This window comes from Marmota flaviventris, chromosome 3 (genome assembly GCF_047511675.1).
Source record: "Marmota flaviventris isolate mMarFla1 chromosome 3, mMarFla1.hap1, whole genome shotgun sequence".
Taxonomy (NCBI): domain Eukaryota; kingdom Metazoa; phylum Chordata; class Mammalia; order Rodentia; family Sciuridae; genus Marmota; species Marmota flaviventris.
The window spans coordinates 79405521-79418504 of record NC_092500.1 but is presented as its reverse complement, the minus strand read 5'-3'; the positions used below and the strand labels follow the sequence as shown (position 1 = coordinate 79418504).

At 38.9% G+C, this 12984-nt stretch overlaps 1 pseudogene; it reads left to right on the top strand.

The window, feature by feature from the left end:
• Positions 1-5646: 5646 nt before the first annotated feature.
• On the top strand, positions 5647-6115 carry LOC114091600 (cofilin-2 pseudogene; annotated as a pseudogene).
• Positions 6116-12984: the final 6869 nt, after the last annotated feature.

The window sequence follows — 12984 nt, the reverse complement described above, 5'->3', positions numbered from 1 at the left end:
CGTGGTTTAGATCAAGGCTCCGTCTCCACTGTTGTTCCAGTGTCTTCATGGGTAAAATGAAGACGATGATAATAATACCCACCTCATCAGATTGGTGGGAGGGTTGAATGAGATACTCCTTCAATGTCCCAATGTCTAAATAGCCCACATGGAGAACTCTTGATTTTTCTCTCTCAAAGCTGACTCTTCTGACAGTTCTTCCCATTTCAGGTCATGGGACCACAAGTCACATTTGCTTAGGCCCCAATCCAAAAGTCATTTTTGATTTTCCCTCAAGAATGAATCTACTACTTGATTCTTTTCTTTCAGGAATATAGGCCCCACTGGGTAATGTAGCACATGCCAGTAATCCCAGCTACTCAGGAGACTGAGGCAGGCTGCCTGGGAATTTTAGGGAGACACTGTCTCCAAAAAAAAAAAGGAGGGGAGCTAAGGCTAAGGAGGCACCTCACTGAAAGATCATGCTGGTTTAATCCTTACTATCAAATAAACAAATAGAATGTAGTTTTCCAGTATATTCTAAATATATGTTAAGCCCAGCCACTTTGTATTAGCTCCATTGCCACACCCTAGTTTATCAATCTCAGGATTCCTTTACAGTCTCGGAAAACATTGCAGACTTCAGAAACCTTTGTTTATGTGGGTTATACTAATATTTACATTAATATTAGAAATTAGAGCAGAGACAAATTTAAAGTACTTGTTTATTCACTAAAATAATGTCTATAGCAGGTTAACATAAATCATATATCTCTTGAAAAGTGGCCATAGTTTTTTTTTTAAATATTTGTTTTTTAGTTATAGGTGGACACAATATCTTTATTTTTTATTTTATGTGGTGCTGAGGATCAAACCCAGTGCCTCACACATGCTAGGCAAGCACTCTAAACTCTGAGTCACAACTCCAGTCCAGCCATAGTTTTTAAAAAGTTAAAATAGTGGTATTGAAAAAAAAAAATAGCGCTGGGAGTGGTGGCACATGCCTGTAACCCCAGAAGCTCAGAGACTGAGACAGGAGGATTGCAAGTTTGAGGCCAGCCTTGGCAAATTAATGAGTCCCAAAGCAACTTAGTAGACCCTGACTCAAAATAAAAAACAAAAAAGGTTGAGGGAGGCTGGGGTTGTGACTCTGAGGTAGAGAGCTTGCCTAGCGCTTTCGAGGCCCTGGGTTTGATCCTCAGCACCACATAAAAAATAAATAAATAAATAAATAAAGGTATAAAAAGAAGCTTAAAATTTTTTTTAAAAAAAGAGGGGGGGGGGGGGGTTGGCAGGTTCAGTGGCTCAACAACTGTGGGTTCAATCCCCAGTACCAAAATAAAATAAAATGGTGGCACTGATTTACTATTTTTTTTCTAATCTCTTTAGTGACAATTTAATTAAAAAGTTGGATTTCATATATCTATTTCTACATTCATAATCTGTCACAATATCACATGTCATGTAGCCACTAGAAAATTCTACTGTATATTCATGAAAGAACAAAAAACGCAAATAATATCTCAGTGTTATTATGAAACAGTTTTGACCTTGCAGACCCACTTGTGTGTCTCAAGAATCCCCAGAGCACAATTTTAAACATATTTTTTAAACATTTATTTTTTAGTTGTAGGTGCACACAATAGCTTATTTATTCTTATGTGGTGCTGAGGATTGAACCCAGTGCCTCACACATGCTAGGCAAGCGCTCTACCTCTGAGCCACAACCCCAGCCCCTAAACATATTTTTAATTGAGATATAATTCACATATTTTAACCTTTCTAAAACATACAGTTTAGTGGGTTTTAGTATATTCATAAAGTTGTGCAACAACCATCATTGTCTAATTCTAGAACTTTTTCATTACTCCATTAATTACTACCCATTCCCTCTCCCACCATCTACTAATCTACTTTCTATTTCCACACATTTGACTATTCAGGCCAATTTTTATAAATTAAATCATACAATATGTGTTCTTTTCTGTCTGGGTTCTTTTACTTAATATTTTCAAAGTTCATCTATGCCATAGCATGTATTTCTTTTTATAGACAAATAATATTCCTTTATATGAGTATGAATATACCACCTTTCATTTGTGTGTTCATCAATTGCTGGACTTTTAGGTTGTTTTTACTTTGGGGCTATTATCAGTAATGTTGCTGTGTAGAATGGGATACAAGTTTTGTAAGAACATGTTTTCAGTTCTCTTGGGTACATATCTAGTAGTAGAAATGCTGGATCATGTGGCAAGTCCACGTTTACATTTTTGAGGAACCACCAAACTGGGGAGACCACGTTTTGAGAACCACTTCCCTGATACGACCATTTACTTACTACCTAGACTATTGCAAGAGTTACCTAAACAGTTTCCCTGATCCCACCCTGGAAATCCTACTGTTTTTGTTCCAAACAGCCTCTAGAACCATTTTCTGAGAGCTCACGTTAGAGTAGATCCCTCCCCTACAATGATTTCCCAATAAAACCAAAGTCCACCCTGGGACAAGCATGATCTAGTCGCTGCCTGCTCTTTGACCACATCTCCTTACCTCTCTCCTTGCTACTTACTGTGTTCTAGCCCTTGGCCTTTTGCTTTTCAAACATGCCAAGCTCCTCCCACCTCAGGGCCTCTTAATTGGTCCCTTCTGTCTGAAAAGTGCTCCCCTCTGATCTTTACATAGTTGCTTTCTCTATTTATGCAGATTGAAAATAACCTCCTTAGACAGGTCCTCCTTGACCTCACCATCTAAAACAGCCATTCCCACCAATTACTCTTTCTCTGGCTATATTGACTCATAGACTCAAATGCTTACTTATTTAATTGTTAATTTCCAGTGCTATGTCCAGTTCCTAGAATTGGCACACAGTAGGATTCAAAAAATAACTTGAAATGAATGTATTAGTAGAAGGCGAAGGAACCTGGCATGGTGGTGCATGCCCATAACCCCAGCTTCTCAGGAGACTGAGGTGGGAAAGCCACAAGTTCAAGGCCAACATGGAAAACTCAGTGAGACCCTCTTTCAAGATGGAAAAAAAAAAAAAGATTGCAAATGTAGCTCAGTGGTATAGGGCTTGCCTTGCAAGGTTCTGGGTTCATCTCCAGTATTGCAAATAAAATAAAGAATATAATAAAATATAATGCCTAGTATTCCAGCTATCTATTGTTATATAATGATCCCAGAACTCAGTGGCTTGAAACAACCATTTATTTTAGTAAATTTTTTTCCTGTTTTTTTTTTTTTTTTTTGTGGTGCTGGAGATTGAACCTAGGGCCTTATACATGTAAGGGAAGCACTCTACCAACTGAGCAATATCCCCAGCCTTTACTTTAGTGTATTTTAGTTGGGTGATTTTTCTGTTGTTCTTGCCTGAAATCACTTGTGTAATCACCTGGCAGATTAGCTCAGCTTGGCCTCCTTACCCCCTCTTTTTTTATGTGGGGGGGGTTCTGGGGATTGAACCCAGTGGTGCATTACCACTGAGGTACATTCCCCCACCCATTTTATTTTTTATTTTGAGACAAGGTCTCACTAAGTTGCTTAGGGCCTAGAACTTGCAGTCTTGCTGCAGCCTCTCCAGTCTGGATTATAGGTGTGGGATTATAGGTGTGCACCACTGTGCCTAGCCTCTCCATCCTTCACCTGACCTCTGCATGTAGTCTCAACAGCATGGTTTTCAATTTCTCACAGAACAACTCAGGACTCCCTAGAGCAAAAGTTAGAAGTTACAAGCCCTTTCAAGACTTAGGCCTGGAACTGGCTCAACATCACTTTTGCCATATTCTACTGGTTAATAAAATTGCAGGGCCAGCCAAATTTCAAGAGATTTGAATACCAGGAGTGTTTCATGGGGTTAAGGAGATAACCAAGCACACCATGCAGAGGCTTAGTATATTTTTTCCTCTAATTATTATGACTGCCTGACAGCTGGGAAGGGAAGAAATTCACCCAATGGCTCAGCTGTGTTGCAAATTACAGCATCTTTCTTAATATGGAGTTATACAAACTGAAGCAAGAGAAAACCTGTGTTATTTCGAATATGGGAGTCTTTGCTACAACTGCATCAAAAAGCATATACCTAGATATAAAACTATTTTATTACATACAGATTCTTGGTAGCTATTTGTCATAGTGAAAATCAATGATCCTAACTAGGCAGCATGGTACCATAGGTGAGAATAGGATTCAAGCCTGACTACCTGGGTTTGGGTCCTGACTGGGATGCTTCCTAGTAGAGGCTCTTGCACAGCTTTCTTAGCCACTTCATGCTCTTGTCTCCTCATCTATAAAATGAGAGTGAGAAGAATAGAAGCTACACTGTGGGTTATTAAGAATTAAATAGTAAATTCCACAAAGTGTAGAATTACATCACATAGTGACTGCTAGGCAAGCATTTATTACATAAAATATCAATTTCAGGTTTAAAAAATACTAATTGTTTGTTCTAAGAATTTTGGCAATTGGCTTTTGTCTGTGAGTAGAGACCCCCCTCATCTTAACTTTCCCAAAGGTATTAAACTAAATTAAAATAAATTATCAATACATAATCTAAACCTTGCCCTTATTCCGGCTTTTTCCAATTATTAACTATATAAAAACAATAAGTAGTCATGCCAATTCATTAGATATGTTTTTTTTTTTTTTTTTGACTGGGGATTGAGCCCAAGGGCGCTTTATCACTGATTACATCCCTAGCACTCTTTTATTTTTTATTTTAAGACAGAATCTTGCTAAGTTGCTAAGATGGACCTCAAATTTGTGATCCTCCTGCCTTAGCTTCCAGAGCTGCTGGGATTATAGGCATGCACCATCATGCCCAGCTAGATGTGCTTTTTAAAATTTGGTTTTGCAATTCTTGTGATTGTTATTTATTTATTTATTTAAGAGACAAGGTCGGATTCTGTTGCCCAGGCTGGCCTGGAACTCCTCAGTGTGCAGAGTAGCCGGATCTAAAGGTATGTGTCACTACACCTGGAAATTTGCAATTATTTAGTCAAATTTTCTTAAGACTTTGACTTTCATGTACTTTGACCTTCTGCAATGACTCTTCAAAAGAGCCCTTTAAAAAATACAATAATGACTGGCAAATTAAGGTAATATTGAAAAGCAATGTCCGTTCAAAGGTTGAGTTTGTGATAAGTTGAAGGTCACCCACAGCTGTGAACGTCAACCCCAGGAAGGCTGGGTGCATTCAGAGTCTCTCTAGAAATTGCACAGGCAGTTTGGTTATGTTTGACTATTCTAAACTCCACAATCCCTCCACCTATAAAACATTGAGTCCCAAGACAAACAGGAGATTGTAAAGAGGGGATCAGAGCTAATCTAGTTCTTGTCTGAGTATTCTAGAATAAATTCCCATGCCAAATTGACACCGACAATTTTTCAAACTTTGAATTGGTTCTTTACAATAAAGATTAAAATATCACCTTGTGTTGTGCATCACAGTAAGTTTTCAGAGCATTTTTTTAATCTCATATCACAGTCTTAGGAACATAGCAAGACTAATATGGTAATTATTGCGTCCATGACAATCAGCATTCCAAGGATGAGAGGTCAAAACAGCAGATTAATTATAAATAGAAATATCTGGCCGCGCCTGCCTATCCCTCCTTCTCCTCCCAGATCCACAGAGCTGGAGCTGCTGCCATAGTCACAGTTGCAGGCACTATGACATCTGGGGTTACAGTGAATGATGAAGTCATCAAAAATTTTAAAATCTTTTACATGAGAAGAAAGCAAAAAAAAAAAAAAAAAAAAAAAACAGTTCTCTTCTGCTTAAGTGATAACAAAAGACAAATAATTGTAGAAGAAGCAAAGCAGATCTTGGTGGGTGACATTGGTGATACTTAGAGGACCCTTACACATCTTTTGTGAAATTGCTTACCTCTGAATGAGTGCTCATATGCTTTGTCCTAAGAAAGAAGAAGACCTAGTATTTATATTCTGGGCTCCTGAAAGTGCACCCTTAAAAAGCAAGATGATTTATGCTAGCTCTAAAGATGTCATTAAAAAGAAATTTACAGGTATTATACTCTAGTGGCAAGTAAATGGCTTGGATGATATTAAGGACCCGTCAACACTGGGAGAGAAACTGGGAGGCAATGTAGTGGTTTCACTTGAAGGAAAATCGTTATAAAATGACCATCAAGTGCCATCTGGATCTTAAGGAGGTTTCATTTTTCCAGCTCAGTCCACCAGAATAGCATTAGGTGTTTTTTGTTTTTGTTTTTTCCCTTTCCACTGGGCCCTTCCAACACAGTGAATAAAGGTGATATCATTCATTTAAGCAGCCTGTAAGTGACTGCTATTAGACTCTTTAATACAGTTAATTTTATGTAGAGCCCAAGGAATGCCTTCCTGTCTTATTTTAGCCAAAACAACTGGTTATATGCTTCCCTTGCAGCAAGCACTACAATGAATGTGATTGTCAATGTGAATAGTCTAGAATACTGCAAAGGGTAAGCATATTGAATGTCTTGAAAGTAATACCCATTGGTCAGATGGTGAACTTTTTTCAGTATTACTTATAGTTGCACTTGATTGTAGTTTTGTGAGGCACTGGAACATTCATATACCTCACTTGCCGTGGTAAGCCTTCTTTTGTGACATGGCAGCACGAATATAACACTATGCATTAAAAGCACTTTTTAAAAATGAGCTTAATCTCCCAAAAGGAATGTCAGTTGAGTTTCATTAACTGTGTTATCAATTTGTCCTATTACCTCAGTGTTAATTCCTATTACCTGCATATCTTTTTTTATTATTTTTATTTTTTGTAATTGTAGATGGACAGAATGCCTTTATTTTATTTATTTTTATGTGGTGTTAAGGATCGAACCCAGTGCCTCACATATGCTAGGCAAGCGCTCTGCCACAGAGCTACAGCCCCAGCCGCCTGAATATCTTTTTTAAAAGAAATAGCTGTTATTAATGCCTTTTTGATTTTCATTGACTGTACAGTACTGAATAAGTGTGGGAGTTTTATGTTTACCATGTGAGTCTTGCAACATGAAGGACATTTTTAATAGCAGTCATGATGGCGATTTCTGTATAAAAGAGCCTTAAGTAGAACATTGTTTTGAGATCAAACTCCCCACTCTCACAAAAATGGCCATGTTGCAATAAAAATTGTGGCATGTTTTTTAAAAAGAAAAGAAAAGAAATATCTGTGGATCTTCTGACCTGGAAGTTGGTCTAAATCTGAATGAATTATAGGGAACTGTGGACCTCCTTTGCCTTCCCTGAACTTTACTAGTACGTGTATCTGCCAAGTACAGAACACTGACAGTCAAGATTTTAATTCTTTTCTTCTAATTTTCATTTTTTTTTTTTTTTTTGGTGTGTGAAGCCATAACAATAAAGAGAGAAAATGTAAGGCATGCACAAATTAGCACCTCAGTGCAATTATCTTCATTTCTACTTATTTTCTTCTAGACTTTGTCCAGATGCATACAGGCTTTTATATAATTATCATCATAGTGCACATGCTTCTTTATTTTACTTTTTCTCTTTTTACAGCAATGTTTCTTGACATTAAATTTTAAAAATTATTATGGCTTCATGTTGCTGTCAGTTAGTAACAGATTTTTTTTTTCTTTCTGGTACTGAGAATTGAACCCAAGGTTTCATATATACTAAGCCAGCAATCTACCACTGTTACATCCCCAGCTCACATTGCTGTTAATTGTTAAGTGATGATTCACTTAGACTTTTATCTATTAGTAGACATGTAGGTAGTTTCTTTCTTTCTTTGCTACAAAAAAGCTGAGATGAATATCTCTGCTCTGATATATTTCTTGGCATTATTTTCATATGACAAATTTCTTAGAATAAAATTATATAGGTTGTGGCACATTTGTGTGTTCTAAAGAGGGCCACAACAATATTTCTGGATGCCACTGCTTTTCTGTAATATGACCTTGTCACTCCCCCTTGAACTTGGACAGGCTCCATGACTGATTTTTACCAATAGATTATGGTGACAGTGACACTGTACCTGGTCTGGTATATTCCTCAACTGGCTTGTTAACATCTACTTCCTACTTCAAAGAAGTAAAATTATGTTGTGAGAAGCCTACCATGTGAGTAGGCCCTTGGGGCTGTGATGCTGGGTGGAGAGAAAGAAAAGCCAGGAATCTTGGGACAAAAGACATGTGAGAAAAGATTCCACCTTGAAAGTGTATGTCCCAGACCTTTCTGCCCCACATAAAGCAGGGTGGATGGACTTTCTAGAGGAACCATTCCCAAATTTTTTACCTATACAAACACATGCAAAAAAAAAAAAAAGTTGTATTAAGCCATTACTTTTTTTGGTACTTAATTAGTAATAGATCTTCAAAACTTTGGTCAAAAGATAAATTTTCTTTTCCCACAGGCTGGCAAAATGTTTATACAGGATTGAACCATTTATACAATTTACAGAGTCCTTAAAGAGTTTCTGCTTTTGGAGATTCAAGCCTTAAAATAATCTATGCTCTATACAATTTCTGAGTTCATTTGTTTACTTATTTATTTATTGGTACTAGGGATTGAAACCTAGGCCCTTTCCCACTGAGCTACATTCCCAGCCCTTTTTATTTATTTTTTATCTTAAGGCAGGGTCTCACTAATTTGCTTAGGGCCTCACTAATTTGCAGAGGATATCCTAGAACCTGCAATCCTCCTGCCTCAGCCTCCTGAATCACTGGGATTACAGCTGTGTGCCACCATGCCCAGCTAAATGTGTTCATCTACAGTGGAGCAATAATAACATCCAAAATTTTTTGAAGGGATTCTAATTATGCCTCTTTTCTGAGAGGATAACCCCTTGATTTGGAAATCCTCCAATGATTTTCTTCTTTTTGCCATCTTTACTGTCATTCCTTCTTGTTCCCTCCACATGAGCTCTACTCATCTTGAACAAAATCATACTTAACATTTATTGATTTCAAGTTTAAACACATGAAACCTGTAGGATCTCATGTGAAATTGACATTCTGTATTGTAAGCTTCTTTATTTTTAAATTTTCTTTTTTTCCCCCCACTGGAAAGGAAAGTTGATGCTTGATTTTAAACATTAAAAGTATAAAAGTTGCTTTGCTACAATAATACTACATGTGTACACACAAAAAGTTTAAATTGATGCTCTTTGAATGCACTTAAAGAAAGGAACTGTGAAGGGCTGAAGTGCGTGTGTGTGTATTTAACTGTGTGGTACAATAAAAATTAATGTTTGATTCATTTGTTCATTCAAAAACCCCTTTGAGTACCTCTTATATGTTAAGCTTATTGTTTCTCTCAGATAGGACTCTAAGTATGCAATGGTAGAAAAGGAACTCAAATTGGATTAAGGAGAATAGAAATTTATTGCTTCATGGATTGAGAACTTGTTTTAGGAGAGGCCTGATTCAGGCCTCAAATAATGTGAGACACACATTTCTCTGTTTCTTGGTTGACTGTGCCATCCTGGGTCTGCTGGTTCCATTCTCAGGTCCTCAGTAGTTGGTTGAAGTAGCAGCTCCAGCCTCCCAGCCTCCTGATGTTCAAGTTCAATGAGAGGGAGAGAGTCTTCCAGGGAGCTGCAACACAAGACTGGGATTCATGGATGGACCATCCTGGACTAGTGCCAAAATCTAATCAGTCACAGTGGTCAGAGGAATAAAAATGTATTGATTGACTTTGGCTTGGTCAGATGCCTGCTCTCCTGGACTTAGATGGCTTTAGCTATAGTACGGGACTGCAAATGGAGAAGTTGACCCAGAACAAAATAGGAGTTCTCTGTCCAAGGTGTACAGTAACACATCCCATAACATTTTAGTCAAGGATGGACAGCTAATATGACAAAGGTCCCCTGATAGTGTATTGCTACACTACTGATAGTGTATCTTAGTTTGTGTGAGTATACTCTACAACGATGTTCTCTAAACCATGAAACCAACAGGCACATTTTTTTTTCCAGAATGGGTCTCCATTGTTAAGTGACACAGAACTGTAGTTATCAATTCTCTGCAGTTGTTGAACTGGGAATAACATTTCAGCTATCTTATTCCTACTCCTATTTATGAATTCTCTGCAGATCTTAATGTGTTAAGAGTGATAGTTCAACCAGGCATGGTGTCACACATTTGTAATCCCAGTGACTTGGGAGGCTGAGGCAAGATGAATCAAGTTCCAGGCCAGTCTGGACAACTTAGTGAGAACCTATCTAAAAATAAAACTAAAAGGGCTGGCTGTGGATGTAGCTCAGTAGTAGAGTGCTTGCTTAACATATGGGAGGCCCTGGGTTCAATCCCTAGTCCTGGGGGGGGCGGGGGGCGGAGGGGAGAGTAGCAAGCAGCTCATAATCTTGACTAAAGATTCTGCCCATACCCATTCCCCTAATTAATCAATGCCTCCCTTTTAAGAGTCTTATGCTCACAGTTCACATAGCTTCATAGTTTTTTTTAGTGCACTGGATGCAAGAATATTTCTGAGTGTTTTACAGCTTCTTCTTTGGGGTGCCACAGAATACTCTTCTTTATTAGGAGAAACTGCCTCTAGGGGAAGGAGGAAGAACAACAGATGAAAAGTTACCTCTTTTCTTGCACCTCTAGGATAAAAACATAATTAGAACCTTCCAATTTGTAAAGAAAAAGAGCTAGATTTAGATTTCCAAATGTGGATTCACAAGCATTTCACAGAAGGGGGGAGCTGGATTTGATAACTCACTGAAGTTCCTTCTAGTTCTTATGGGATTCCATGATTCACATCCTTCCTCTCAGAACAGCAGTTTTTGTTTTGTTTTTGATAAGGGGAGAGGGCACTGGTTCCTGAAGTCCCAGGGAGGAGGGAGAGAGAGGAGTCTCTTTAGGAAAGAGGAAATGGGAGGAAGAGGAAGGGCAAGTGGGAACTGCCAGACAAATTTCACCCAGTTCCCAGTTTTAGTCGCCAAGCAGCTGTTCCTCATTCTCCACTTGGATTTTGAGCATTTTCACAAATCCTCAGATTTAGTTCAAATCATCAGCTTGTACTTGACAGCTTTATTCCCTTGGCTTTTGCAAGGGGAAGTAAATCAGAGCCTGACTGCTCAGAATCTGGCAGGAACATTTACTAAAGATGTTGACAGAGGAATAGGGCAGACTTAAGAACTCCACAGTCAGTGGTCATCTCTCTCTACTCTATGTCCAGGCTAGCTTCCAGGAAATATAGCAAGTTGTAGGAAGGAGGAGATTGCCCAGATTTATTGCAAAACAAGTTAGCAGCCCTGGATCTCAGTTATTGCAGCACAGAAGGCTATGAAGGGGTTGGGGATGTAGCTAAGCAGTATAGAGCTCGCCTAGCATGTGCAAGGCCCTGGGTTTCATCTCCAGCATCAAAATAAATAAATAAATAAAGAGAGAGAGAGAGAGAGAGAGAGAGAAGAATGAGAGAGGAGATGCTACGATGCTGCTCTGGGTACAAATTGGTATAGAAAGCCTTGCAATTGCAGGGAGGTGTTTGGATTCTGACAAAAGGCAAAGTAAGCAGCACAGGAAAACATTCAGATGTCCATAGGAAGCCAAGAGAATCCTGCAGCAGAAATCTGTTTGTGAGCAGCATTTCAATGCTGAGCTAAAGGCAAGGACTCGCCCGAGCATGGAGAAAGAGCTGAAGGCCCTCAGAGGCTGCAGAATCAACATCACATGGGTTGAAATAAAATGCGGTTGCAGCATTTACATGGGTATTGCCTCATTTTATTTCTCATTGATCCACTTGTGTGTCAGAGAGAAATGCCAAGAGCCATGGTACCAAGGAAGCTCATTCCAAATGGATCAGTTTGCCAAGAGAATCATAAAATGAGCCCTTTCCGGGAACCTCCTCTTCTATACAGCCCTGTCCCTCTTCATCCAGGAGTCTCAGGTCATGCTAAAGCCTATACTTTATCCTTTATCTGAAATATAACCATATGAGAAATAGGAAAGGTATAATTTGCAACTTGACTATATTGAATTTTACCTGAGCCCTGTGATCCTGGAAAACAGTTTATGAAATCCTCCTACCCTTCCTATCCTGGAAAAAGGGCGCACTGCAAAGATCCATGCTTCTCACATGACTTAGTTAAGACTCACCAAAGCCCCTCTTGTTTACCTCTGACAATGATAGACACAGGTCTTCAACTTATCTCTCTTTGCCTTGTAAACGATTAGCTCAACTGCTTATCCCAGCTGATCAATTGGAACAAAACACTTTTTAGACAAACTTTGGTTAAATTCTTTCCTTCCAACAGGCCCCTGAACTTTGCCCACCCTCAGCCTGAGCCAGCATGTGGCCCCTTGAGAGCAGGCTGGCCTCAGATCTGCTATCCCATCCATTACTCTTTCATCCACTTCCCTTATCGGGGTCATCCTAGACTTGTTTACTCTTCTCTATCACAGAAAAAAAAACTCTTGCCTAACTCCTACCCCCCAGGATGCATGTAGACTAAGCATTCTCTGGTTGCAATGGCTCCTCTCCCCTATTATAACCCTTACTCACCTTGCAATAATCTTTTTGAATAAAAGTCTCTCCTTACTAAGAAGTGGAAAATAATCATCAATATACCTTTTTCTTTCTTTTCCTTTTTCTTCCTTCCTTCCTTCTTTCCCCTTTGTTCAATACTCATGGATTGAATCCAAGGCTTTATTTGTGCTAGGTAAGTACTCTTACCAGTGAGCTACATCCTCAGTCCTTTTTATTTTGAGTTAGGGTCTTGCTAAGTTGCCCAGGCTGATCTTTTCAGTTTTCGGTGGACACAACATCTTTATTTTATTTTATGTGGTGCTGAGGATGGAACCCAGTGCCCCGGGTATGTCAGACGAGTGCGTTACCGCTTGGGCCACATCCCCAGGCTGATCTTGAACTTGTGATCCTCCTGCCTCAGCTCCTGAGAAGCTGGATTGCAGGTGCATATGACCATGCCTGGATCAATCACTCATTTATTTATTTATTTGGCAGTTTTGAGGATTAAACCCAGGGGCACTCTATCAGAGAACTACGTCCCCAGAGTTTTTTATTTTTTATTTTGAGACA